At 45.7% G+C, this 26,280-nt stretch overlaps 1 protein-coding gene and 1 long non-coding RNA gene across 3 annotated transcripts in view; one reads left to right on the top strand and one right to left on the bottom strand.

The window, feature by feature from the left end:
• LOC129454481 (uncharacterized) overlaps positions 1–26,280 on the bottom strand; it is a 55,725-nt gene that overhangs the window by 17,330 nt on the left and 12,115 nt on the right. Inside the window, exon 6 of one of the 2 annotated variants that reach the window (XM_073858067.1) lies at positions 25,510–25,656. The exons of the other annotated variant lie outside the window; for it this stretch is intronic. The gene's annotated coding sequence lies outside the window, so the exon portion shown is untranslated. Of the gene's footprint in view, positions 1–25,509; positions 25,657–26,280 lie in introns of those variants that run through there. 2 annotated transcript variants of the gene reach the window in all.
• LOC141351402 (uncharacterized) lies at positions 1,190–4,433 on the top strand. Its single transcript, XR_012359661.1, has 3 exons — positions 1,190–2,129; positions 2,743–2,867; positions 3,248–4,433. It is a non-coding gene; the product is annotated as an uncharacterized lncRNA (long non-coding RNA).

Raw genomic sequence — 26,280 nt, 5'->3', positions numbered from 1 at the left:
TTAACATGGGCAATATTATGGGTCCCATGTGGGTTGACTATGTGGGTCCCATGTGGGTTTCCCTATGTGGGCCCTATATAGGTTTGCCCATGTGGGATAATAATGTGGGGCCCTCATGGCACCTATGTGGGCAAAACATTTTATGCTTAAAATACATTTTATATACATTTAAACTCTTAAAATTATTACTTTTTGTTTATAGTCACTTTTATACAAAAAACAAATAATACCACAGATAGGATATGATCAGTATAAAACATTTTAAATAAAAATGCATTATTGTTAACATTTATTTGTGATATTTGTAATGTTTACCTGCCAATTATTAATTTTAATTTGCACAGCTATGCATGATTGAAAATAAGAAATTTCAGAAAGTTCATCAGTTTGATAAGTGTGTTAATTAAAGAAATGTTTCAAACATTCTGAAAGGAGTCTGATTAGTGGAGTCAGGTGTTTCATATAAGGAGACCTCATTACGATCTGCTCACTGCAACGACACATTACGCTTGACAAAGCAGTCCTGCTTCAAATGTTTTTAATTGTGATTTTTATCACATAATATAATATCATATTTTAAATAATCTTTGCTAAAATAGGCAGACTTTTAAAATTACAACTACAAAGATGATAAACATTTAAACTACAAGAATTTCCGCTCAGGCGCAAGGATACGGTTTCTATCAGAGCAGCAGGAGTCTCTCACAACTGTTACACTTGTAATTTATCCTGAGTTGTGTTTTTAGAAAATGTAATACTACGGTACAAGTTCACGGAGTGCACAGGGATGAATCAAAGCAAACGTGCAAGGACATTTAATGAGTTTGGCTGTGGATGCTTTGGAAGTTCTTCATAAAATGTTTGAGCAAAGATTAATTGATGATCAGAAGACCATCTCCAGAAGAGTGAGCAATGTTTGTGTTGTTTTTGAGTTTGAAGTATTTTAAGAGTTTGACTTCTTTCAATGCTTATTTTAAGTATTATGTTAAATTGTTAGTCATTACCTGCCTTAGCAGTTTTGAAATGTTCATGATTATTTTAGCATTGTATTGTTATAAATTGACAATAAAGTATTTTGATATATTGAACCTTTACAGTTTTTTAATTTGATTTCTCATGTTGCACCTCCTTCATGTTTTGTGATGTTACAGATGAATGAACTGTTGAATATTTATGCTGAAATCTGATATTTACTGAACTGAAATGATTGGCTTTTATCGGTTTTCAATTTAAAACAAATATATTATTTAAGTAAATTACAATTAAGCATTAAAAGTATAATTATTTCATAATAAGGGACCAGTCCAGTACCCATTAAGAATCCATTCTGGGCCCTGATATGTAACGTGGGCTTCCTTACGTGGGTGCAATATGGGCCCTATGTGTGTTGCCCACGTGGGCCCCACATAGGCCCCACTCAGTTACTATATCAAATTCATGTGGGCAACCCAGGTGGGGCCACAGTGGAACCCATGGACAAACCCATGTACAGCCCACATTGGAAGCCCATATGGGGCCCATATAGGGCCCACATATGCCCCATGTGTGTTGCCCAGCTGGGCCCCACATAAGCCCCACTCAGTTTCTATATCAAATTCATGTGGGCAACCCACGTGGGGCCATAGTGGAACCCAAGGACAAACCCATATAGGCAGGGGCGGACTGGCCATCGGGAGTTCCGGGAGCAATCCCGAACGGCCGGTCCATTTCAGGCCGAACCGGCCGGAGGTCAAAAAGTTTTTTTTTTTAATGCCTGACCAGGCGCTCAGCTGCAGCGGAACGCTGTGTCTGTTTCAGACCGGGCCAAACCAATTCTTCAAATCTTGAGGGGAGATAAGAGCGGCCCCTCCCAACTTGGACTGATCCTCGGTTTTCCTCACATCCGATTGGCTCAAAGGCGCCGATCAAAAGAGTTTACTTTTGGTCAGGTTTGGATTCGTGTGAATGCAACATAGACAAGACGGTAAAAATTGTGAAAAGAAGAGAAAGAAATGGGTGGGGCCTAAAACATAAAAATGTTGGCACAAGAGGCAGCTAAATGCGCCAAATTAACAGACCTTTTTCGCAGTCAAAAGGATGCTGTGGCAGGAGGTGCAGATGAGGAAGGACCAGCAGCATGGACAGGACAGGTGCACAATTAGTGATGCATCTATTATACACTGAAATCATTTATATTTGCATTTAAATATAGGCATATATAAGGGATAATGTAGAGCGAGGCGGTTGTTATAGCGAATTCAACCCCGACAGGCTTATCAGGACCCCACGCAAAGCGGAGCTTGGCTGTATTCGCTATAAGAACCGCCTCGCTCTACATTATCCCGCTTATGAAATTGATGAAATAGCCTGCGTGCGTATTTTGGCAACAGAAGTGGTGTTGTTCCCCAGTGGTTTTAACGTGTTAGCAACTCAGTAAGTTTATCAAAACAGTTTCCCAGCATCAAAATGTCTGGTAATTGCGTTTGGTTGCACTAATAATATACTAATACGTATATATGGTCACTTTATATTTGGCCATCTGCTAACGTCTTCTATTCATTCCACTATAGTACACGGATCTGGTAGCTGTGTTGAAAAACTTGATAAAGTCAACTTTTAAATATATATTTCTCTGTCTGTGTTGCTTCACTGCTGATTCTTGCCATACTTCCATTGCCAACATGCACGTGCATACGTTTCCACGTCATCATTGTGTTCAAACAGTAAAATGGTCTAAGGAATCCCTGTATGTCTATATATTAGCTGTTAAGGTCACTGATGGAGAGAGACAGGTTGATGATGACTCTTGCAGTCATATTGATGAGGAGGAGGAAGGAAAGCAGAACAAGAGGAGGAGGAGAATGGAACCAGTACAAAAACAGTGATGGGTCAGTGTGCAGGGCAGGGTAGGCAATCATATTACCCTGCTGGAAAAACCAGCATACCAGCAAGACCAGCATATGTTGTGTTTTGGTGCTGGTATGCTGGTGACCACCAGCTAATCCAGCATCAACCAGTATAGACCAGCATAATTCTCATGCTGGTTTGATGCTGTTTTATTTTCAGCAGGGTAGGCATATCAATCAATCAAAGCTTTATTAAGGACACACAAATAGAACAATACAGCACAATATTACATATTTACATATAGGATAAAATGCAATAGTCCATTTACTAGATTATAACCTGACTAAAGCACAGATTGAATTAAAAAAAGGAATTATTATTAGTCATATTTATGACTGATGTTCTTCTCATGCATATGTAGCTGTACAATCAGTAAGCAGAGGCAGGGTCCAGCACAGGGGAAGTGGAGCCTGGGAGAGTTGAAAGTGAGTACGTACACACACAATCTCTATTTTATAGGACTGTATTGTAGTTTTTGATTATCTGAGTGGGTATGTGTGAGTAATTGTAACAATTTTATCACTCCAACTGACTGTACACATGACATGCTGGTAGTTAGCAGTATACTGTGACTTATGTGTTCGAGATTAGGTTTTGCTGACCTGGTTGTGTTTAGTGCAGTGGTGACTTGCTTATACAACCTGAGGAGGCAGGTGTTATCCTAAAGTTTCTTTTAGGTCTTCAGCATAATCTGATTCTCTTCATACCATAAAAACACTACTAGAATTAAAATAACTGCAAAAAATCCTGCTCGTGCACTCGCGTAAAAGGCCTCTCCATCTTAAAGTCCCGGGCTGAATTTCAGTCCCAGTACGTCCCTGCATATAGGGCCCACATAGGAAGCCCATATGGGGCCCACATGGGCCCCACCTTGCAATGTTGGCTGGGAACATGTGTTTTTGTCACCACAATTATTTTTAAAATAATCTGTAGAATAGTTGTACTCTATACCAGGGGTTTTCAAACCTGTCCTGGAGGACCACTAGTAGTGCACAATTTGCATGTCTCCCTCATTAGACACACCTGGTTTAAATCTTCAGCTCATTAGTAGAGACTGCAAGACCTGAACTGGGTGTCTAAGGTAACTGAATGAGGTGTGTCACAAAAGGCAAACATGCAAAATGTGTAGTACTAGTGGTCCTCCAGGACAGGTTTGAAAACCCCTGCTCTATACAATTTGTAATTATTTCTACTTTCAAAGCTAGGTATTAATTTAGTTATTAACAAAACCAATAGTAATCAAATGCAGAGAGAATTATGCAATGTACAGTAATAATACATTCATATAGTCGTTCAAATACAACCGGCCCTTTGAGAGAAACCGTAATGCTGATGTGGCACGGGATGAAATTGAGTTTGACACCTCTGGTCTAGAGGGTGTTCGGGTATATATTGATGATATTGTGGTGTGGGGGTCCACCCTTTAACAACATAATCAGCGACTAGTAAAAGTGATGGAAAGAATTCGGGCACATGATTTAAAGCTCAATCAGAAAAAGTGTCAATTTGGAGTCACCGAGATCATGTTCTTAGGTGACAAGCTATCTGCAAAAGGTGTGGAGCCACATCCAGCAAAAGTACAAGCTTTTTGATCACACATGACCAACTAAGATCTCCACAGGATGGATAGGGAGCGGTGCTTCTTCAGGCTTTTGAGGATTCCTGGAGACCTGTGGCCTATGCTTCTCGATCTATGACAGAGACTGAAAGACGATATTCACAAATAGAAAGGGAGACCTTGGGTTTAGTATTTGGCTAAATTTCATGGATATGTATATGGATTACCTACTTTTAGAGTAGAGACAGATCACAAACCATTAATCTCTATCATTCAAAAGAACTTAAATGATATGTCACCTCGAAGTCAACGCATGATTATGAAATTACAAAGATATGATCTGAATCTAGTTTATACACCTGAAAAGTATATCATTGTGGCTGATGCACTGTCTCGAGCACCAGTAGCTTCGGAGACCAGCAAAATGGACGAAATTGAGAGACATGCGAGTATGGTGTATTCAGCTTTACCAGTTTCAGATGAGATGCTAAAGTTTATCGCAGAGGAAACCGCAAAGGATACTGAACTACAGAAGGTTATTGCATACCTTCAACATGGATGGATCAAAGGCAAGTGTCCACAATACTTTCCTTTAAGGGCAGAATTGAGTGTGGTTGAGGGCATGCTGTTGAGAAAAAACAGAATTGTCATTCCAGTATCAATGCGTCAAGACATGTTTCGTCAAATTCAAATTCAAATAAATCATCATTATACACAGGCTAAAGAACTATGATGACAGTTGCTCATCCTACTGAACCTTGGCAAAAAGTAGGAACTGATCTTTTGACAAGATGGCGCAGGTGTATAGGGCATGCCGTCGGTCTCTGAGCCTTTTATTTGTTTTGGGTATGTTATGTGGTTTTATGTTAAAGGTAACGCAATGCGCAAGATTTGTCTATGATAAATCAACTCTCTTAAACCTTCGGACCTGTCCGAACAATCTGCTGAACTATGATTCAAATGGTTCATATTATCCACCTCCTCCTTTTTTATCATCGATACCTGTCTTTCTCCAGCGATGGCCTTGCTCGTTGCCAGTTGAGAGACGGAGCAGGAGACGTGGAAAACGTGGCGGCTCGGCGGTTAGGCTGAAGTTTTGCCTGGCTTTGCAGTCTGGTGTGCAATCCCCGTGTCGTCGAGAGAGATGGTTTGCCGGTGACCATTTTGTCCGCAGGCGTTACTTGGATCTTCTATATGAGCGGAGTGCTCCCCTGGTTCTAGGGTGGCCATTCGTGGCAGTTCCGCTGGACACGTCCCGAACATGTTTTCGGGTTCGTTCTCCGGAAGTTGCGTTGCTCGACCGCATACGTCATCGAGGTTCTCACATTTCAGTTAATGGAATAGTCTACTCATTTTCAATATTAAAATATGTTATGACCCCAACCAAAAATTGCCGATACATCCCTCCACCATCTGTGCGCGCGCACGCAAGCGCCGGAGCGCGCCGCGACGCCTCGACAGCATTTAGCTTAGCCCCATTCATTCAATAAACATCTTGGATTTGGAAAGCACGTCCTGGCTGCTACCTTAATTCATTCACATGTGTATAGCGAAGCCAGAAAGTATAATAAATTGGCACTCAAGACGCAACGGAGCCTCGCACTAATAATCACCATCTGCCTTTTGTTGTCCGGGGACATCCACCAATGCCCCGGTCCGATAAATGGTTCAACATCAGATAACCACCATATCATCACATCTAACTATTGTGGGAGTATTCAGAGAAACTTGCAGGGATCGGTGTTTGAAATGGATGTTGTCGCCGGCTGGGCGGATCCATTGGGGATTGGCGGTGGCGGATTTACTGGCTTTGATGTGCTGTCCCCTCCGTCGTATGGGATGCCCCCGTCGGCTGGGTGTTTGTGTCACAAGCCAGGGGCTGGCTACTAGTGGTTAAGCCACGCCCCTTCTCAATTTCCACCTCGAGGAGGTCCCCAAGACCAACCCAATGACCAAACAACAACGAGGAACAGGTAAGTATAAAAATTTCTTTATTTATTTAAATATTTAAAAAGTACTGGGGAATGGGGAAAGGGAAATTTAAAACTAATGTCCGGCTCTGCCCTCCAGGGGGGCCACGAGCAAGTGAGTGACAGGAGGTGGGGGTAACGTCGGGGAACGGGCTCCCGCCTCGGATTCCCTCTGCCCGTGGCGCGCTCCTCTTCCTTCCTGGAGGCAGAAATAAATCAAAGTCAGTGTTGGTATAAACTTGTTCGTATCCGTGTACCTGTAGTTAGCTCGAGGCGGTTCGCCGCCTGTCTCACACAGCTCCTCGCTGGTCGACTCAACTCTCCTTCCCTGTTCTCTCTTTCTCCACAGACTACAGCCGGGGCACGAGGACACGATGGATCGGCCTCTAAGGGTTCTCTCACCTCCTCACCGACTACGGCTTTTGGTAAGTATGGATTTCTTTCCTTACTCGCTCCTTCTACACTCACACTGGTTCTCTCTACTTCTCCACAGGTGACTGCTGGGACACAAAGGCACAATGAATCGGTCTCCAATGGTTCTCTCACCTCTGCGCTGACTACAGCGTTTGGTAGGTAAGGCTCTCTTCACAGTTCGGTATCTCAGTGCTCACGCTGGCTCTCTCTCTCTTTCCACAGATGACTGCTGGGACACAAAGGCACAATGAATCGATCTCCAATGGTTCTCTCACCTCTGCGCTGACTACAGCGTTTGGTAGGTAAGACTCTCTTCACAGTTTGGTCTCTCAGTGCTCACGCTGTCTCTCTCTCTCTTTCCACAGATGACTGCTGGGACACAAAGGCACAATGAATCGGTCTCCAATGGTTCTCTCACCTCTGCGCTGACTACAGCGTTTGGTAGGTAAGGCTCTCTTCACAGTTCGGTATCTCAGTGCTCACGCTGGCTCTCTCTCTCTTTCCACAGATGTCTCTGCGCTGACTACAGCGTTTGGTAGGTAAGACTCTCTTCACAGTTTGGTCTCTCAGTGCTCACGCTGTCTCTCTCTCTCTTTCCACAGATGACTGCTGACTACCGCTTCGAGGTAGGTATGGCTCTCTGCACAGCTCTCACAACACACTCCTCTTCCCTGTTGATTTAGCAGGTTTTAACAGATCATGCTTTACTTAACAGGGTGGCGGACTTACGATGGCTGGCTATGCGATGCGTCAACTGGACAGTGGTTTCCTAGGTGGCGCCGGGGGCCAAAACCCTCTCGGCGAGCTCGTTTGTATACAGAGGGGTGAGAACGTCACGCCGGCACACCGGGTCGAGCGCTGCCCTTTCCTCGAGACCCTTTGGTCGATCGAAAACTGGACCGGGGCGCCCTTTCGTCGAGACCTCGGGGCGGCGGATCTCCTTCGCCTCAAGCTCTGCGATGATAAGAAGACACAAGTAAGGTAGCAATATTGTAGATAATACTCACGCACCGTCAATAGCACAGTTCTTCACCGCCACTCCTAAACTCAAGTCCGCCGAGCGTTTAGCTGGGAAAATACTTCGAGATGCCACTTCGTGATTTTAAGACTGAAACACACTCACAGCATAATCATGTACAGGTCTTACTCTATGACCGTTTTTCTCTTCGTCGTCTCTGGAGCGAGTGACTGGAGGCGGGGGTACGTCAGACACGACCACAGCAATCCCACTGCAATACACAGCATTACACAGCACCACTTCAAGTGAATATTTCTACATCCAAGACTCACCCACCACTCAGTGCACACAATAGACGCCCGTCTTCCTTTCCTTCGCTCTGGACGGAGAGATAGAGATGGCAACTCGGCCTAGTGTTTGCTTTCCGTCACTGGAGCTGTTTCACAAAGACCCTTCGGCTCACCCACCGCGCTGGCTCAGGGGTAGGGCCGCCCACTCTCTTTTGAAAGACACTCAAAGAGATATACGGGTCAAACATATGCACAATACTTCTATAAGAAGACTTCGTTACTCACAACTGTTGTGCTTTCTTTGTCCTAGGTTGACTTCACGCTGTGATAATTCCAAATGCACAGACAGGGCGTTTCTTCCAGCCGCCAACACTACTTTTCCACAGTCATGTACTCACAACGTGCGTCTTTCCTTCCTTCGTTGCTTTCATCCAAGGTCAGTATTCGTTTACCTCTTCTACCTTTAAGGTCTTCGGTATTTCCCTCCACGTAAGTCTATAATCCAGACGAGAGAGAGAGCAGTACAGCAATCCAAAATAGCGTACCCGGTGAGCCCAACTCAGCGCTACGACACACACCAACAACAGGAATAATCGACGTCAAACTGTGTTTCAAACTGATCTAAAATACTCTCCTGAGTGTTCTCCTCGCCCAATCACCCGGCGCTCCTCTTAATAACTCTCAGCTGCATATAATTCGGCTGATTACAGCGTTCGCGGCGCTACCGGATGTCCGGTGTTTTCTCTTACCGGTCCGGGCGGAAACATCCGGGCGGAACCAAACTTGCCCAATTTTTGGTTCCGCCTAAAAGATCGTCACTCCTGTGACATCCTCCCCCGCCAATGCATTCTAGTCCCTGGAATGCCTCGGCGTCGCCCACTCACCGTACCGGGTAGGGGGGCGTCCTCGGCTCTCCCGTTGGGAGCGTCTCACGGGTGAATTGGGTTCGACTGGTTCGGGTACTACCTCTGGTTGCATCTGGGCCGCCGGGGGTTCAACCGGCTCAGGTACCAACTCAGGCGGTATCTGGGCCACTGGGGGTTCAGCTGGCTCGGGTGCTATTTCTGGCTGCCTCTGGGCGGCCGGGGGTAGCGCCGCCACGGGTCGACCTGGTACCACAGCCCATCCTTCCATCCAGGGGGCCGCCGGTACTGGCTCTGTGGGCCCTTCTATCACAGCCTCGGGGTAATTCGGACAGGGGCGGAGCATGTTCCGATGTACTACCCGCTCGGGGCCAGGTTTTCCCTCGGGCCGGATGGTGTACACCGGCTGTCCCGGTCTCTGCTGCTTGCAAACCACATACGGGATAGCCTCCCAGCGGTCGCTTAGCTTTCCCTTTCCTTGCCGCCGGTTATCCCTCGCCAGGACCCTCTCACCTGGTAACAGGGGGGCATCTCGAGCAGTCCGATCATACAATCGTTTGTTCCTTTCTCCTGCCGTCTGTATCTTCCTAGAAACTTGTTCGTACGCGAAGTGTAAGCGCTGGTGATGGCGCCCCACCCACTCCGTCACACTCACTTCTTCCCGGTCTGCTGCTACTCCCAGGACCAGGTCAGTGGGCATCCGTACGTGCCTGCCGAACATCAGGTAAGTAGGGGCATACCCCGTCGTGCTATGAACACTGTTGTTATATGCTTGCAAAAGGTTTGGTAATGCACTCACCCAATCGCTCTGCTGTCGTTGATCTAGGGTCCCCAGTAGCCCCAGTAGGGTTTGGTTGAACCTCTCACAGCTTCCGTTCCCCTGGGGGTGATACGACGTGGTGTGGGTCTTGGTACATCCATACAACTGGCATAACTCACGGATTACCTTGGATTCAAAATTTGCCCCCTGGTCGGAGTGCAGAAACTCGGGACATCCAAATGTCTGGAACACATTTCGCCATAGAGCTGCGGCGGTAGTGTTGGCGGTCTGATCGAGCGTCGGGACTGCCCAGGCGTATTTAGTAAATAGGTCAGTGATTACCAGAATGTTTTGATAACGGTCCTGAGGGCGGCCCAGCGTCAGGAAGTCCATTGCCATTATGTGGAGGGGGGCTTTCGCGTGGATGGGTACCATCGGTGCTCGGGCCTCTCGTCTAGATTTAAACAGCGTGCATCGGGGGCAAGCTTGAATTAAGTTGTGCACAGACGCCTCCAATCCCGGCCAGTAGAAGAATCTACGCAGTAGGGATACGGTCCTCTCCTGTCCCTGGTGTCCCAACTGGTCATGATAGGCCGAGACCAATGCGTTTACCTGGTTGGCAGGCACCACGATCTGGCACACTTCCTCGCCCTCTTTTGGATCGCAGGTCTTCCTGCAGAGCACTCCCTCCTGTATCTCCAGCTTCTCCCACTGTCCCAATAACTTCTTCTCCGTCTCTGTCTGGGCTAGCCTTTCCGCTGGCATGGGCCGTCGGCCCTGTTCTACCCACGTCCTCACCTGACACACGTCCCGGTCCTGGGCCTGCCTCTCTATCCAACGGCGGGGGTCCCACCCCCAGTTCCCCGGTACAGCTTCCTGCTGGCCTCCTGGCGCCTCCACGGCCCCTATCATGTAGCCCTCCTCACGGCTATCCTCCCTTCGATACCCCCGGTGTCTGGGGCTCTTTCCCTCTGGCAGTCTTGAGAGGACGTCCGCGTTCGTATGTTCTCGTCCAGGCCGATACTGCAGCTTATAATCGAAGTTGGCCAGCTGAGCCACCCATCGCTGTTCCACGGCCCCCAGTTTCGCCGTCTGTAAATGTACTAGAGGGTTGTTATCTGTGATGACTGTTACCTTAGCTCCCCAAAGGTAGTCCTTGAACTTTTCGCTCAAGGCCCACTTCAGGGCCAGCAGTTCCAGCTTGAAAGAGCTGTAGTTCGCGTCGTTCCTCTCTGCCGGATGGAGACTCCGGCTCGCATAAGCGATCACCCGCTCTATTCCTTCTTGCCGTTGGGCCAATACTGCCCCCAATCCCAGGTTGCTCGCGTCTGTATATAAGACAAAAGGTTCAGAAAAGTCAGCATACGCCAAGATGGGGGCCTGTAACAACTCCTGCTTCAACCTCTGAAAAGCCATCTCACACTCATTGTCCCAATTAATAGGGGGCGACCCACGGCCCCGGCTTCGTCCCGTGCCAACCAGCAACTGGTTAAGGGGCTTGGCAATCTTCGAGAAATCTTTAATAAATCTCCTATAATATCCCACGAACCCCAGAAAGGATCGTACTTGCCTCACAGTCTTAGGCGCGTCCCAATCTTTCACTGCCGAGACTTTCTCGGGGTCCACGGCCACCCCTGCTGCGCTGACCACATGGCCCAGGAACTTCACTTCCCGCCGCAGCAGGTGGCATTTGTCCGGCTGCAGCTTCAGCCCGTACCTTTCCATGGCTCGGAAGACTTCCTCTAGGTGCCGGAGGTGGGAATCGAAATCTGGGGAATACACAATCACATCATCCAAATATACCAATACTGACTCCATCAACTGACCTCCAAGGCAGCGTTGCATCAAGCGTTGGAAGGTGGCCGGAGCGTTGCATAGCCCGAAAGGCATCCGGTCCCACTCAAACAGTCCAAACGGGGTCGTGAAGGCGGTCTTCTCCCGGTCCGCCTCGGCTACTTGCACCTGCCAATATCCACTGGCCAGATCTAAGGTGGAATACCAGGCCGACTGCGTGAGGCTAGCAAGGGAGTCTTCGATTCGTGGTAAGGGGAAGGCGTCTTTCTTAGTTACCAGGTTCAGCTTGCGATAGTCCACACAGAACCTCCAGGCTCCCGTCTTCTTTTGTACGAGCACGATGGGGGCCGCCCAGGGACTGCTACTCTCTCGGACAATGCCCCGGCCCAACATGCCCTGCAGGAGTGTACGCACTTCCGCATACAAGGTAGGTGGGATCGGTCGATATCTCTCCCTGCTTGGCCCTGCGTCCCCAGTGGGGATGTGGTGTTCCACCACCCTGGTGCACCCGTAGTCCTCATCGTGCCTTGCAAACACATGTTGCCACTTCCGAAGGAGTGCCTGCAGTTTTTGTGTCTGTACCTGACCCAGGTCGTCTCCTTGCAGTGACTCACCCACTAGGTGTTTTGGCACACCTCTCCCCTGGTTACTCGCCGGGGCATCCATTTGGGTCAGGGCCACCTCGATCACAGTGGGGCACACCTGACGGAAACTGACGTCCCTCTCTTCCCTCACCTGGTGGGGTGTGACCGTCGTCAGTCGGGCCAGTCGCTGATGCCGGTATAACTGTACTGCATAGGGGTGCTCGTTTCGTACCCTCACTGGGACTCTCCCCCGGCGGACCGCCGCTAGTCCCCGTGCTATTTCCACTTGTGGGCAATCTGTATGTGGCTCTACCAACACCCACTCCTCTGGGCTCGCTTCCCGAAGGGGCACTCTCGCCCATACGATAGCCTCACTCCTAGGGGGAATAGACAAGGCAAAACGACACATTACTCTTCCCACTTCCTCCCGATCTCTACGAACCTGGTTCATTTGGACCCGGCGGCAGTCGGCCACTACACGCTCCCACTTGGGTCTCTCAGTAGGTGAGATCCTCGAACCAGGCCTAGCCTGGAATATCTCCTCCCAGCATTCAGAGAGGACATTCATGCCCAATAGGGCTCGGTGGGCACCCAAACACCTATCTTCGACAATGATCACACCTTTTTGGGGGACGACTACCCCATGCACTTCAAGATCCGCCAGGCGATAGCCAATGTAGGGGATTTCTAGGCCGTTAGCACCCTTCAACGTCAGCCAGGGGGCCTCTGTTCCTCGTGTTCCTTCCTGTCCGAATATCTCCTTAGAGAGGCTTTCTGCGAACATCGTTACCTGTGAGCCCGTGTCTACCAGGCACTGAATCCATTTGCCACACACTCTTACTTCCGCCACCGGGCTATGCCCGACCATCTGTTGCCTAGAGCTGTCCCTTCTTCCCGGGTCTTCTCGAGGGGTCCCGGCCACACGACCCACTGTGGCCGGTCGTCCTAAAAACCCCCTTCAGATGCCCTGCGGGGCCCACACTGACGGCTGTAATGTCCTGGCTCACCACACCGGTTGCAGATCGGCCGTCCCTGGTCATCCCATTCGAAACGAGGCCGAATATAACGGTTTGGACGTCCAGGTGGCTCTCGGCTCCTCTCCGAGTATACTCGCTCTCGGGGTGCCGGCCTTGGTTCCTCCCGCGCCCTACCTTGGCGCAGCTCTCCCAACAGAGTTTTAGATAATTCTGACATCTGCTCCCGGACATCCTTCAAAAGTTCGGCTTTCAGAGCCTGCTTCCAATCCGTGCGTTCTGGTTGTGTCGGCACATTCTCACTTACAGCTGCGCATACTGGGGTCTCACTTACTTCCACCTCATCGCCCTCCAGAGCTAGTGCCTCCTTCCTTAGATCTTCAAATGTGAGGTCAGGGTCCCTCCGAAACTGTACCCTCAGACTCTGTCTCACGGGGCCCTCTTTCATCCCCAGAAGGAATTGGTCACGCAGCAAAGTCTCTCCGTCGCCTAGCCCATGATCGCGGCGGGTCTGTAGCCGGGTGAACTGCTCACGCAGTCTCAGGGCAAATGCTCTAATAGGTTGTCGGGGGCCTTGTTTAATGTTAAAAAATTGGGAACGGAGGACGGCTACGGGGGTGTGGTCACCGTATTGCTCGGTGAGAAACTGGAATATCGTTTGGGCATTGGTTCTGACAGCTTCCGGGGCGGCCTGTACTTCTCGCCGCGCTTCTCCCTCTAGGGAGTTCAGCACGAACTGGAGCCGCTGGGCTACACTAAGGCCTTGTAGGTCGGCTAGATACTCTAACTGGGCCTTCCATTCTGTTAGCCGTATTCCTGACTCGGTCCCTCCATACTTTTGGACCCAAGGGCTGCCCATAAAGACAGGCACCGCACGGGGTTGGGCTGCGGGCCCCGCGTTGTCGGTCATTGGGCTAGTCTGGTTACTCAACTCGAGGTGGAACCCTGCCGACTACGCCAAAATCTGTCACAAGCCAGGGGCTGGCTGCTAGTGGTTAAGCCACGCCCCTTCTCAATTTCCACCTCGAGGAGGTCCCCACGACCAACCCAATGACCAAACAACAACGAGGAACAGGTAAGTATAAAAATTTATTTATTTATTTAAATATTTAAAAAGTACTGGGGAATGGGGAAAGGGAAATTTAAAACTAATGTCCGGCTCTGCCCTCCAGGGGGGCCACGAGCAAGTGAGTGACAGGAGGTGGGGGTAACGTCGGGGAACGGGCTCCCGCCTCGGATTCCCTCTGCCCGTGGCGCGCTCCTCTTCCTTCCTGGAGGCAGAAATAAATCAAAGTCAGTGTTGGTATAAACTTGTTCGTATCCGTGTACCTGTAGTTAGCTCGAGGCGGTTCGCCGCCTGTCTCACACAGCTCCTCGCTGGTCGACTCACTCTCCTTCTCTGTTCTCTCTCTCTCCACAGACTACAGCCGGGGCACGAGGACACGATGGATCGGCCTCTAAGGGTTCTCTCACCTCCTCACCGACTACGGCTTTTGGTAAGTATGGATTTCTTTCCTTACTCGCTCCTTCTACACTCACACTGGTTCTCTCTACTTCTCCACAGGTGACTGCTGGGACACAAAGGCACAATGAATCGGTCTCCAATGGTTCTCTCACCTCTGCGCTGACTACAGCGTTTGGTAGGTAAGGCTCTCTTCACAGTTCGGTATCTCAGTGCTCACGCTGGCTACCTCTCTCTTTCCACAGATGACTGCTGGGACACAAAGGCACAATGAATCGGTCTCCAATGGTTCTCTCACCTCTGCGCTGACTACAGCATGTGGTAGGTAAGGCTCTCTTCACAGTTTGGTCTCTCAGTGCTCACGCTGGCTCTCTCTCTCTTTCCACAGATGACTGCTGGGACCCAAAGGCACAATGAATCGGTCTCCAATGGTTCTCTCACCTCTGCGCTGACTACAGCGTTTGGTAGGTAAGGCTCTCTTCACAGTTCGGTATCTCAGTGCTCACGCTGGCTCTCTCTCTCTTTCCACAGATGTCTCTGCGCTGACTACAGCATTTGGTAGGTAAGGCTCTCTTCACAGTTTGGTCTCTCAGTGCTCACGCTGGCTCTCTCTCTCTCTTTCCACAGAGGACTGCTGACTACCGCTTCGGGGTAGGTATGGCTCTCTGCACAGCTCTCACACACTCCTCTTCCCTGTTGATTTAGCAGGTTTTAACAGGTTATGCTTTACTTAACAGGGTGGCGGACTTACGATGGCTGGCTATGCGCTGCGTCAACTGGACGGTGGTTTCCTAGGTGGCGCCGGGGGCCAAACCCCTCTCGGCGAGCTCGTTTGTATACAGAGGGGTGAGAACGTCACGCCGGCACACCGGGTCGAGCGCTGCCCTTTCCTCGAGACCCTTTGGTCGATCGAAAACTGGACCGGGGCGCCCTTTCGTCGGGACCTCGGGGCGGCGGATCTCCTTCGCCTCAAGTTCTGCGATGATAAGAAGACACAAGTAAGGTAGCAATATTGTAGATAATACTCACGCACCGTCAATAGCACAGTTCTTCACCGCCACTCCTAAACTCAAGTCCGCCGAGCGTTTAGCTGGGAAAATACTTCGAGATGCCACTTCGTGATTTTAAGACTGAAACACACTCACAGCATAATCATGTACAGGTCTTACTCTATGACCGTTTTTCTCTTCGTCGTCTCTGGAGCGAGTGACTGGAGGCGGGGGTACGTCAGACAAGACCACAGCAATCCCACTGCAATACACAGCATTACACAGCACCACTTCAAGTGAATATTTCTACATCCAAGACTCACCCACCACTCAGTGCACACAATAGACGCCCGTCTTCCTTTCCTTCGCTCTGGACGGAGAGATAGAGATGGCAACTCGGCCTAGTGTTTGCTTTTCGTCACTGGAGCTGTTTCACAAAGACCCTTCGGCTCACCCACCGCGCTGGCTCAGGGGTAGGGCCGCCCACTCTTTTTTGAAAGACACTCAAAGAGATATACAGGTCAAACATATGCACAATACTTCTATAAGAAGACTTCGTTACTCACAACTGTTGTACTTCCTTTGTCCTAGGTTGACTTCACGCTATGATAATTCCAAATGCACAGACAGGGCGTTTTTCCAGCCGCCAACACTACTTTTCCACAGTCATGTACTCACAACGTGCGTCTTTCCTTCCTTCGTTGCTTTCATCCAAGGTCAGTATTCGTTTACCTCTTCTACCTTTAAGGTCTTCGGTATTTCCCTCCACGTAAATCTATAATCCAGACGAGAGAGAGAGCAGTACAGCAAATCCAAAATAGCGTACCCGGTGAGCCCAACTCAGCGCTACGACACACACCAACAACAGGAATAATCGACACTAACTGTGTTTCAAGCTGATCTAAAATACTCTCCTGAGTGTTGTCCTCGCCCAATCACCCGGCGCTCCTCTTAATAACTCTCAGCTGCATATAATTCGGCTGATTACAGCGTTCGCGGCGCTACCGGATGTCCGGTGTTTTCTCTTACCGGTCCGGGCGGAAACATCCGGGCGGAACCAAACTTGCCCAATTTTTGGTTCCGCCTAAAAGATCGTCACTCCTGTGACATTTGGACGAGGACGGACTCCGGGTTGGCCGGGGAGCGTCGTTTTACCGGAGTCCACAAGTTGACACGGATCTTGCCGGAGCGGCTGGCTCGCTGGTCTCTACCAGCGGCTGTCAGACACTATCTGCATTGGCAAGTAAGGTTCAGGTTCCATCTTTTCTTTCGGTTGGGAGCCGTGTAACGGGTGAGAGTGCAGAAGTTGGGGAGTTAACTGCGATTAACGTCAACAATGGAAACAGGAAACTGCCAAATCCAGCGATAATAAAACACCGGAAACTTGGAGTATTTCAGACAGTTAATAATTCCAAATTAATTTGGGACTCAAGATTTAAACCGAAAGGCATTCTGTGTGCACATTTGAATATACGAAGTATTACGTTAAAAAGTGATCAAGTCCGCCACCTACTTATTGATTCTAATATTGACTTCTTATGCCTTTCTGAGACATGGCTTAAAGAAACTTCACCCTCTGCAATTATATCTATACCTGGTTATGATTTATGCTAAGGACACTTTTAACTGTAATGAAATTTATGTCACAGATGAGAATGATTTGGAATTTATTGGTCTGAATGTAACTTTGTCACCGCAAATGTCTTTTATTCTTGTGGTTATTTATAGACCTCCTTCATCTAATGCAGATTTTTATGAAAAGCTGGATAGTTTATTAAACCAACTTAATCCTGCAAAAGAACTTATAATGTTAGGTGACCTGAATGTTAATTGGGAAGTCAAGCAAATCAGGAAAAACTTGAAAAAGGTAATGGATAAAATGGATATGTCTCAGGTGATTAATGGTGCTACGAGAATTACAAATTCTACGAGCACTCAAATTGATTTAGCTTTTACAAACAGGCCAGAAAGAATTTTGAAATCATATAATATGCTTACTGGATTGTCTGATCACAATCTCATAATGGTCACAAGAAAATTAAATAACAAGCGTTTTAAACCTTTGCCAGCCACAGAATCCTTTAGGATACCAAAACAGGAACAACAAAATTTCATAGATTCAATTGATGATGTAAATTGGGATGAACTACTCTCTGGCATAAACTTGGAAAAGGATTGTTTTCTTTTTTCTAATAAAATACAGCAAATTGTTTATCAATTTACACGGAAAATTAGATTAAGAGCTAAAAAAAATGTCTTTCCATGGCTAAATGAATCTGTTCTAAAATTGATGAAAGAACGAGATCATTCTTTGAAGTTGGCTGTAAAATCAGGATATAATAGGCATCATTTTATCTCTTTAAGAAATAGAGTAGTGAGAGAAATAAGGAGATCTAAAGCTGACTTCTTTATAACTGCTTTGAATAGTGCACGTGGGAATTCTAAAATGACCTGGCATTATATAAAAAAATTGACAGGTGAGTCCCATAAAAGTAAGACAAAACAAATACAAATTGAATTAAATGGAGACATTTTGGTAGAACCCAAGGTATTAGCTGATGCTTTTTAACAACTATTTTATTAAATCGGTGGCAGAAATTTCTAAGAATTTTATAATAAACAAAAAAAAAAGAACACTTAGTGTCTGCAACACAGTCTTTCTCCATAGCAAACATCACTGAGACTAAAGTCACTGATATAATTAAAACACTAAAACCATCTAAGGCCAGGGATGTATTTGGTATGGATACGAACATGCTTAAAGATTTAGGATCTGGTCTGGCTACTCCCATTGCTTCTATTATTAATCTATCTATTTCCAGTGGTCACTTTCCAAAGGCCTGGAAATCTGCTATTGTTACGCCAGTTTTTAAGTCTGGATTGTCTACCTCCATGAATAACTATCAACCAATAAGTATTCTTCCGGCCATTTCTAAAATTGCAGAAAAATGGGTGGCTGAGCAGATTGTCAAGTATTTAAACAGTAGCTCCCCCTCTTTTCACACCATGCAGTTTGGTTTTAGATCAAAACATTCTACTGAAACGGCGGCGTGCCTTTTTATTGAGAAAATAAAATTTTCTCTTGACAAGGGGGGAGTAGTAGGGGCGGTATTCTTGGATCTCAAGAAAGCCTTTGATACAGTGAACCACTCAGTTCTACTTAACAAGCTTCCACTGTTTAAATTTTCTTGTGACACTATAAGTTGGTTTGAATCTTATTTGCATGATCGTACACAATCTGTACTAATTAACAACTGTAATTCTGAGTCGCTTAGGCTAACTACTGGGGTTCCTCAAGGCTCAATATTAGGGCCCCTTTTATTTAGCCTTTATATCAATGACTTGCCTAATGTTTGTTCTGAAGTAGAATGTTTAATGTATGCAGACGATACCGTTCTATTTGTTCATGGTCGGTCTAAAGACATTGTTGCAGATAAACTAACAAAAGCAATGACTTGTGTTACATCTTGGCTGCAGGAGAACTGCCTGCAGTTAAATATTTCAAAAACTGTAGGTATGTTCTTCAGCAAAACTAATAGAGCTTCATTTAATCCTGACATAATAGTTAATGGAGAAAAATTACAAATCGTAAATAACTATAAATATCTTGGCTTAATAATAGATTCAACTCTTTCATTTAAAGCCCATATTGAAAAATTATGTAAAATAATCAAGTTTAATCTTGCCAATTTCCACTCAATTCGAAATGATATGTCAACTGAAGCTGCACAATTTTTTTTACATTCAATGATTTTCAGCCATTTTAATTATTGCTTTACAAGTTGGTCTCAAGCAAGTCAGAGCGTAAAAAGACCATTGGAATCATTATACAAACAAGCCATTAAAATTATGGATAAAAAACCAAGGCACTATCATCACTGTGCAATTTTAGAAAAATATAGCCTTTTAAACTGGGACAGTCTTCATAAGTTTTTAAATCTAAATCTTATATATAAAGTGACACATGATTTGGCTCCAGCTCCTCTGGCTGAGTTCGTCAGCCAATGAAACAGATCTGAGCGCGTTACTCGAGGCTCTGCCAGAGGGGACTGTGTCATCCCTCTGCGCAGGAGCGCTTTCAGTCGCTCGGCCTGGTCAGTGAGGGGTGCCACTGAATGGAATTTTATACCTGAGGAGGTTAGACAGCTCAACACTTATAAGGCTTTTGCAAAACAACTGAAAATTTGGCTTATTAACAATTATGTCTGTCATCATTAATAGCCGAGCCCATTGAGATGTACTACATATTTGAAATATTATAGTTTTTTTGAAAAATGTGTATTACGTGTGTCTTACTACTGTAATAGGTACAGTGTACCTTATGTTATTTTATCGTGTAATTACAATTGTAGTTAGTCAATTTCCCATATATTTGTAATGTATTTTCTTGTTTGTATTTTAATGCCTTTTTTACATCTTGGCCAGGGGACTACAGATGAAAAATAGCCTTTTGGCTAATTCTGGCTTTTTTTAACCATGTCTGTACATGTGTTTTATGAAATTGCGCTGTCCCCTTTTAAATAAACCATTAAATCAAATCAAATCAAATCAATGGTACCATTTAGAGATAAAGTTAGAAGTGACCAAACACATCTACGTTTTTCCTATTTAAGACGAGTAGTTATACGAGCAAGTTTGGTGGTACAAAATAAAACGTAGCGCTTTTCTAAGCGGATTTAAAAGAGGAGCTACATTTTATGACGTAAAAGCACTTTTGGGAGTACTTTGACTCGGCGCAGTAACACCCTCCCCTCTCCCATTATGAGAGGGAGAAGGGGAGCGGACTTTTCAGGTGAGTCGAAGTACTCCCAAAAGTGCTAGTACGCCATAAAATATAGTTCCTCTTTTAAATCCGCTTAGAAAAGTGCTACGTTTTATTTTGTACCACCAAACTTGCTCGTATAACTACTTGTCTTAAATAGGAAAAACGTTGATGTGTTTGGTCACTTCTAACTTTATCTCTAAATGGTACCATTGAATGAATGGGGCTAATGCTATCGAAGCGTCGCAGCGCGCTCCAGCGCTTACGTGCACGCACACAGATGATAGAGGGATGTATCAACAATTCTTAGTTAAGGTAATAACATATTTTAATATTGAAAATAGACTATTCCTTTAAAATACATTAGAAAATTAAGATTTATTTCTTTTAAGACATACAATCATTGTAGTTTCATTCTTACCTTGAAATGTAACGGTTGTTTTTCTGAAATTAAACCCGAAATATTAAACATTGATGATGTCGACCAACGCGACTTCCGGAGAACGAACCCGAAAACATGTTCGGGACGTGTCCGGCGGAACTGGCACGAACGGCCACCCTACCTGGTTCCAGCAACTGTGATTTCTGGTGTGACGGAGTTGTATAGCCCGCGTTTATTCAAGCTGGGTCTTTTCGAGATAGGTGGTAAACAAGACTTTTATTATAAATTACTTTTATTACTTCGCGTGAACTGGACTGCCTATTTATTACTGAAACCTGGCTTACCGTTGAGGATTTAAGCCCTCTGTCGGAACTTTTGCCTTCAAACTGTTTGTTTTTAAATTTGCCTCGGTTGATTGGCAGGGGTGGCGGATTACTCTCTATTTTTAAAGATATTTTCTCATATCACCAAATAGTACAAAATGACTATAGAAGTTTTGAGCTACAATTATTTGTAATTCAATTAAGTAGTCAATTGTTGATTGCTTTGATATACCGCCCAAACACAATGCAGATTTTTTAAATGAACTTGCAGATTTTTTGGGTCAGTTTGTACCAAAATATGATAAATTGCTAATTTTAGGAGATTTTAATGTGCATGTGTGTTGCCCAACAGACTCCTTAGCTAAAGAGTTTATTACCTTGATAAATGCCTTTGATTTAGATCAGCATGTTAATGATCCTATAAGGGTGGACATACACTAGATCTTGTGTTATCATATGGTATCTCTTTGTCTACTCTGGAGATAGTGGAAAATGGGTTTTCAGATCATAAATGTGTTTTATTTTCAATGCCCACAACTTCAAGTTCTTTGAACCCCAAAAGACAAGTACGTAAATCGCGATTAAATAATTCAGATACTTGTACAATTTTTTCATCAGCCTTCTGTGATACTAATCACATTATGAATACTAACCAGTATGCATTAAGTGCAGAGAAGCTTTTGTATGAGTTTAATTCTAAATGTGTGGATGTTTAAAATACAGTAGCTCCAGTGAAGACTTTAAAATCTAAACCAAGAGTCGACCCGTGGGTTGACGATAATATACGCTCCTTGAGACAGTCTTGCAGGAAAGCGGAGCGCAGATGGAAGAAGGATAAACTTCATGTTTCTTTTGAAATGCTAAGTGATTCGTTGTTAAACTACCAAAAGGCCTTGAGAACAGCAAGATCTGACTATTTCACAAAACTAACTACAATTACCACAGACCAAGAACACTTTTTACTGTTTTTAATTCTGTTATTAATCCACCTGTTTATGAGTATTCTAATGTATCAAGGACCCTGTGTGATGACTTTCTGATATTCTTTGTGAATAAGATCAATGACATAAGAATGGGGATCTGTTGTCCGTCCTTTGATCCGTCGACCTTGGTGGCTTGTTCAGCGGAGCTGAACAAATTTGAACCTGTCTCTCTTTCTCATCTGCAGGATATAGTGAGCCAGTTAAAGCCATCGGGCTCCTCTATGGATGCCATCCCGCCCCTGCTGTTGAAAAAAGCTATGGAGACTTCAGGGCCCTACTTGTTAATTATTATAAATCAATGTCTGGAAACCTGTGTGGTACCAGACTCATTGAAACATGCTGTAGTTCAGCCGCTGTTAAAGAAACCCAACCTAGATTTAAATGTTGTGGACAATTTTAGACCTGTTTCAAATTTGCCTTTTATTTCAAAGATTTTAGAGAAGATAGTTTTGAAACAATTGCAGAGTTTTTTAGATGAAAATAAGATATTTGAGTGTTTTCAATCTGGTTTTAAAAAATATCACTGGACAGAGACTGCACTTTTGAAAGTTTTAAACGATGTGTTGATAGCTGCTGATTCTGGGGTTTCTACTGTATTATTATTACTAGATTTGAGTGCGGCTATCAATACAGTAGATCATTTTATTCTTCTTGCCCGTTTGGAGCATTGGGTAGGTATTAAAGGTCCTGCCTTAGAATGGTTTAGGTCTTATTTGTCAAACAGGACGTTTAGTGTTAACATTGGGGAACATATGTCGAAGGCTGCTTCTCTGTTCTGTGGTGTTCCGCAAGGATCCATTTTAGCTCCAATTCTTTTTACATTATACATGCTTCCATTAGGGTCTATTCTCAGGAAACATGGGTTGTTGTTTCACTGCTATGCAGGCAACACTCAAGTTTATTTACCCCTAAAACCAAACTGTAATGGACTGGAACAAATTAAGGCGTGTATATCTGATGTGAAAGCTTGGTTAGCCCTAAATTTTCTTAATTTTAATGAAAATAAAACCGAAATTATAGTGTGTCACAGGGTGACTATTGTAGGGCGGAATCAAAAGTGGCAGAGATTGGTTCCGCCTGAAGATGGTTTCCTGCCAGACCTTCCTTCACAAACACCTCTCTACTTCCTGGTTTCCCGGGGCAACACAATCGGGGCTTATGAGAAACAGGTGTGCGGATTGGGAAGTGGCAATCTGTGATTGAAGCATGCATGAAGAGAAGACATATAAATAGGCCCAGAGAAACACAGTATGGTGGCGATCAACTGAGAGTTGAATTTCGGGGCAAGCTCCGCTCCGCCAAGGGCGGATTAAACACCCCCTCCTTAGAAGGCGCCGTTGATCCGGGGATCGCTAAAGCGAGCGGAAAGAAGATGGCTGGAGCCAAAAGAAAGGAGTGGAGGTCGTTTTCATTAAAGGAGCACCACAGACGAGGACACGAGAACCAAAGGTTGATTTTTGCCCATCGGGTTTGTGGTGTTGACTGGGTTCCTGGTTTACGGTAGTGAAGCGGATGCTGTGTTGTGGTGGTGTGTAAACGGAGGATTAAAGGAGAAAACGAGTTGGAAACGGAAGAAGAGGAAATCGGCGGCTGAGTATATTGGAAGTTTATTGATGCTGTGAGAAGTTTGAAATGCATGTCTTCAATATAGTAGTCGGATGAATGCGATCTGAATACGCACACCAAGAATGAAACTAGCCCGTGTGGATATCACGGAGGCTTGAACGAGAGAGTGACAACGTATCGTGAGTACAAGGAATTTACAGTTGGATGTATTATCTGGAAGTGCATTGTTTCATGTGTGTGTAAGCCCAGGTGAGTGAAGATAGCGGCCCTGTCACGGAGCAGAGTGGTAGGCGAGCCGGCCGTGTAGCATCGTAAGGAAAGAGGATCATTGTACCAATTCAATTCAATTCAATTTTATTTATATAGCGCTTTTCACAATTTGGTAATTGTATCAAAGCAGCTTTACATAATAGATGCAGTGAAAAGCACAGAAAATCGACAGATAGCACAACATAATAAACAATAGCACAAGCAGTTAAATTTGCTACGGCTATAAATCAACATTATAAACAAACGTATTACTAATGTAACGTATAGAAGTTAAGCCCAAAAAGGCTGCCTCCCCGGGTTGAAAAACCCCCTAGGAGAAAAAAACCCCGGAATTTTAGCCGGGGAAGTAAAAAAAGTCATAGGAGGAAAAAACCCTTGGGAGGTATATATATATATATATCTACACATTGAAACGGAAGGAGATTGAGCGGAGATTAAGCGGAGATTAAGCGGAGATTAAGCGGGTTCTGCCGGTGGTCTTTGGTCAGGCATCAGCTGGACATCACGTTGAAGAACAGCTAGTAGATCAGTTGTGTGACGACTTTCACATGTACCGGAACTGGATCTGTTTGTCTCGTCCTCGGGATCAAGGACGAGACAGGGAGAGAGACACAAAATCTTATTAGCGTAGGGGCCGTTCACATAGAAAACAAGTGTCACACAGTAATGTGGTTTTAGTCAGCTCGGTTCCGGACAGGCTAACTATTGCTGGTTAAGTGTATTACATATAGTTAATGATTTTAGAAACGGAAACAGAACTCGTTTGACTAAGGCCAGAGGCCCCACTGCCGTCGTTAATGCTAACGTACAGTGGCAAACGGTTCTGTATGACATACTATTTTAAGGTCATGGGAAAAGGCCAAAATTGCAAGCCGGCCATATTTGGCAGTTAAGACTCAGTCGAAAACCAATTCAAAGTTTCAGCATATTACTAAAGAGTATTAATGAGATTTACCATGCTTTGAAGTGTTGACGAAAAAAAAAAGGTTTTAATTTATTCATTAATTAATTTATTTATTAGGTTGTACAAGCTAGCTATTAGGAGATAAGTACCATTGTTAAAACAACTATTTGAAAGCCTTGTTAAAGAGAAAAGTTTTAAGTCTAGATTTAAAGTTATCTACTGTCTCTGATTTTCGGACGTCGGTTGGTAAATCATTCCATAGCTTAGGGGCTAAGTAGGAAAAGGATCTGCCACCTTAAGACACTTTTGATATTTTAGGGATAATTAAGAGGCCAGAATTTTGTGACCGCAATGCACGTGATGGATTGTATTCTGATAAGCGCTCCACCCACCGCACGCTCCACCCACCGTACCAGCCAGCTTCAACTATCAGCCTTCATTACAATGCCCCGCCAGCCCATCGCTGACTCCGGGAAGATCTTGGCCTGACCTTAATAATTGTCACTAGAAGTGTCGTGGGTGAGTCTTGACTTGTTGAGTGTGTACACTTGATGTCGTGCAGTGTCGTGCTGTGTATCCGTTGTCAGGAGCCATTACAGTGAGTCGGCCGTAAGAGAAGACGCTGTGCGGTGGGTGGAGCGCTTATAAAATCATACGCTGTGCAGTGGAAACCGAATGGAGACGGGTGTGGTGTCCAGAGCCCCTGTTGTGTAGACGGTGAAGTCGGTGGTGGGTTGTACAGAAGATCCAGACCTAGGTGTGAGTAGAGATTTAATGCTCATGTCCCTGTAAACAAAGTCACAGTGTGTTGTGGAAGTCTAGAGTGTAGTAACATGTCTGTCTGTCACGGAGCCTCTTCAAAGGTGCTCCCCTGTCCAGATCTCTGGAGCTACACATACGGAGAGGAGAGGGCAGCGTTCGGCTTGGCGGTGACAGTACTCCATCCCCAGGGCGGTGAAGAGGCCTAGGGAGCAAAGATCACAATTAACCATCTCATCACAAAAGGTCTGTGAGTTACACCCATTCACTGCACACCCCATAGGATATCGAAAGGTCTATGCTAACACGAACCCCATACCAGTATCTGCTGAAGCCAGTCCACCTGTAAGAAAGAGAGAGGAATCCACAGTGAGTTGTGAAAGCGTTGATTCTGTGTTATAGCCCCGAACCTCTAAAGGAGGAGAAAACCACGAACCAGCGACCTGAAGTGACTGCAGTTAAAGGTGAAGTGTGAAACTGTAAAAAGGCAAAGAGACCCTAAAGCCGAAAGTATACTAGGGACGTCCGCGTATGCGCGCCGTCCGAATGACGTCATTTTCGTCATCAGGAGGGTCCGCGGCCGGCCGCGCGGACCGTCCGCGTGCAGCCCAAAATTTGAGACCGCGCGGACAGTGCGCGTACAGTCTGCGTACGACAGCGCATGCGCGTGAAAATATTTAGACAGGACACTCCACTATAAACAATTATACAAAAGGAAATAGACAGCATTTGCACAAACACTATCGTTTTTCTTCTTTAACTTTTACTTCTTCCATGAACAGAAAGCTGTGGAGCATGTTTGTTTGATTCCTGTTCTTTGTTGTCTTGT

The sequence above is a fragment of the Misgurnus anguillicaudatus genome, chromosome 20 (genome assembly GCF_027580225.2).
Source record: "Misgurnus anguillicaudatus chromosome 20, ASM2758022v2, whole genome shotgun sequence".
NCBI classification, from domain to species: Eukaryota; Metazoa; Chordata; class Actinopteri; order Cypriniformes; family Cobitidae; genus Misgurnus; species Misgurnus anguillicaudatus.
This window is presented reverse-complemented; position numbering and strand designations above follow the sequence as displayed.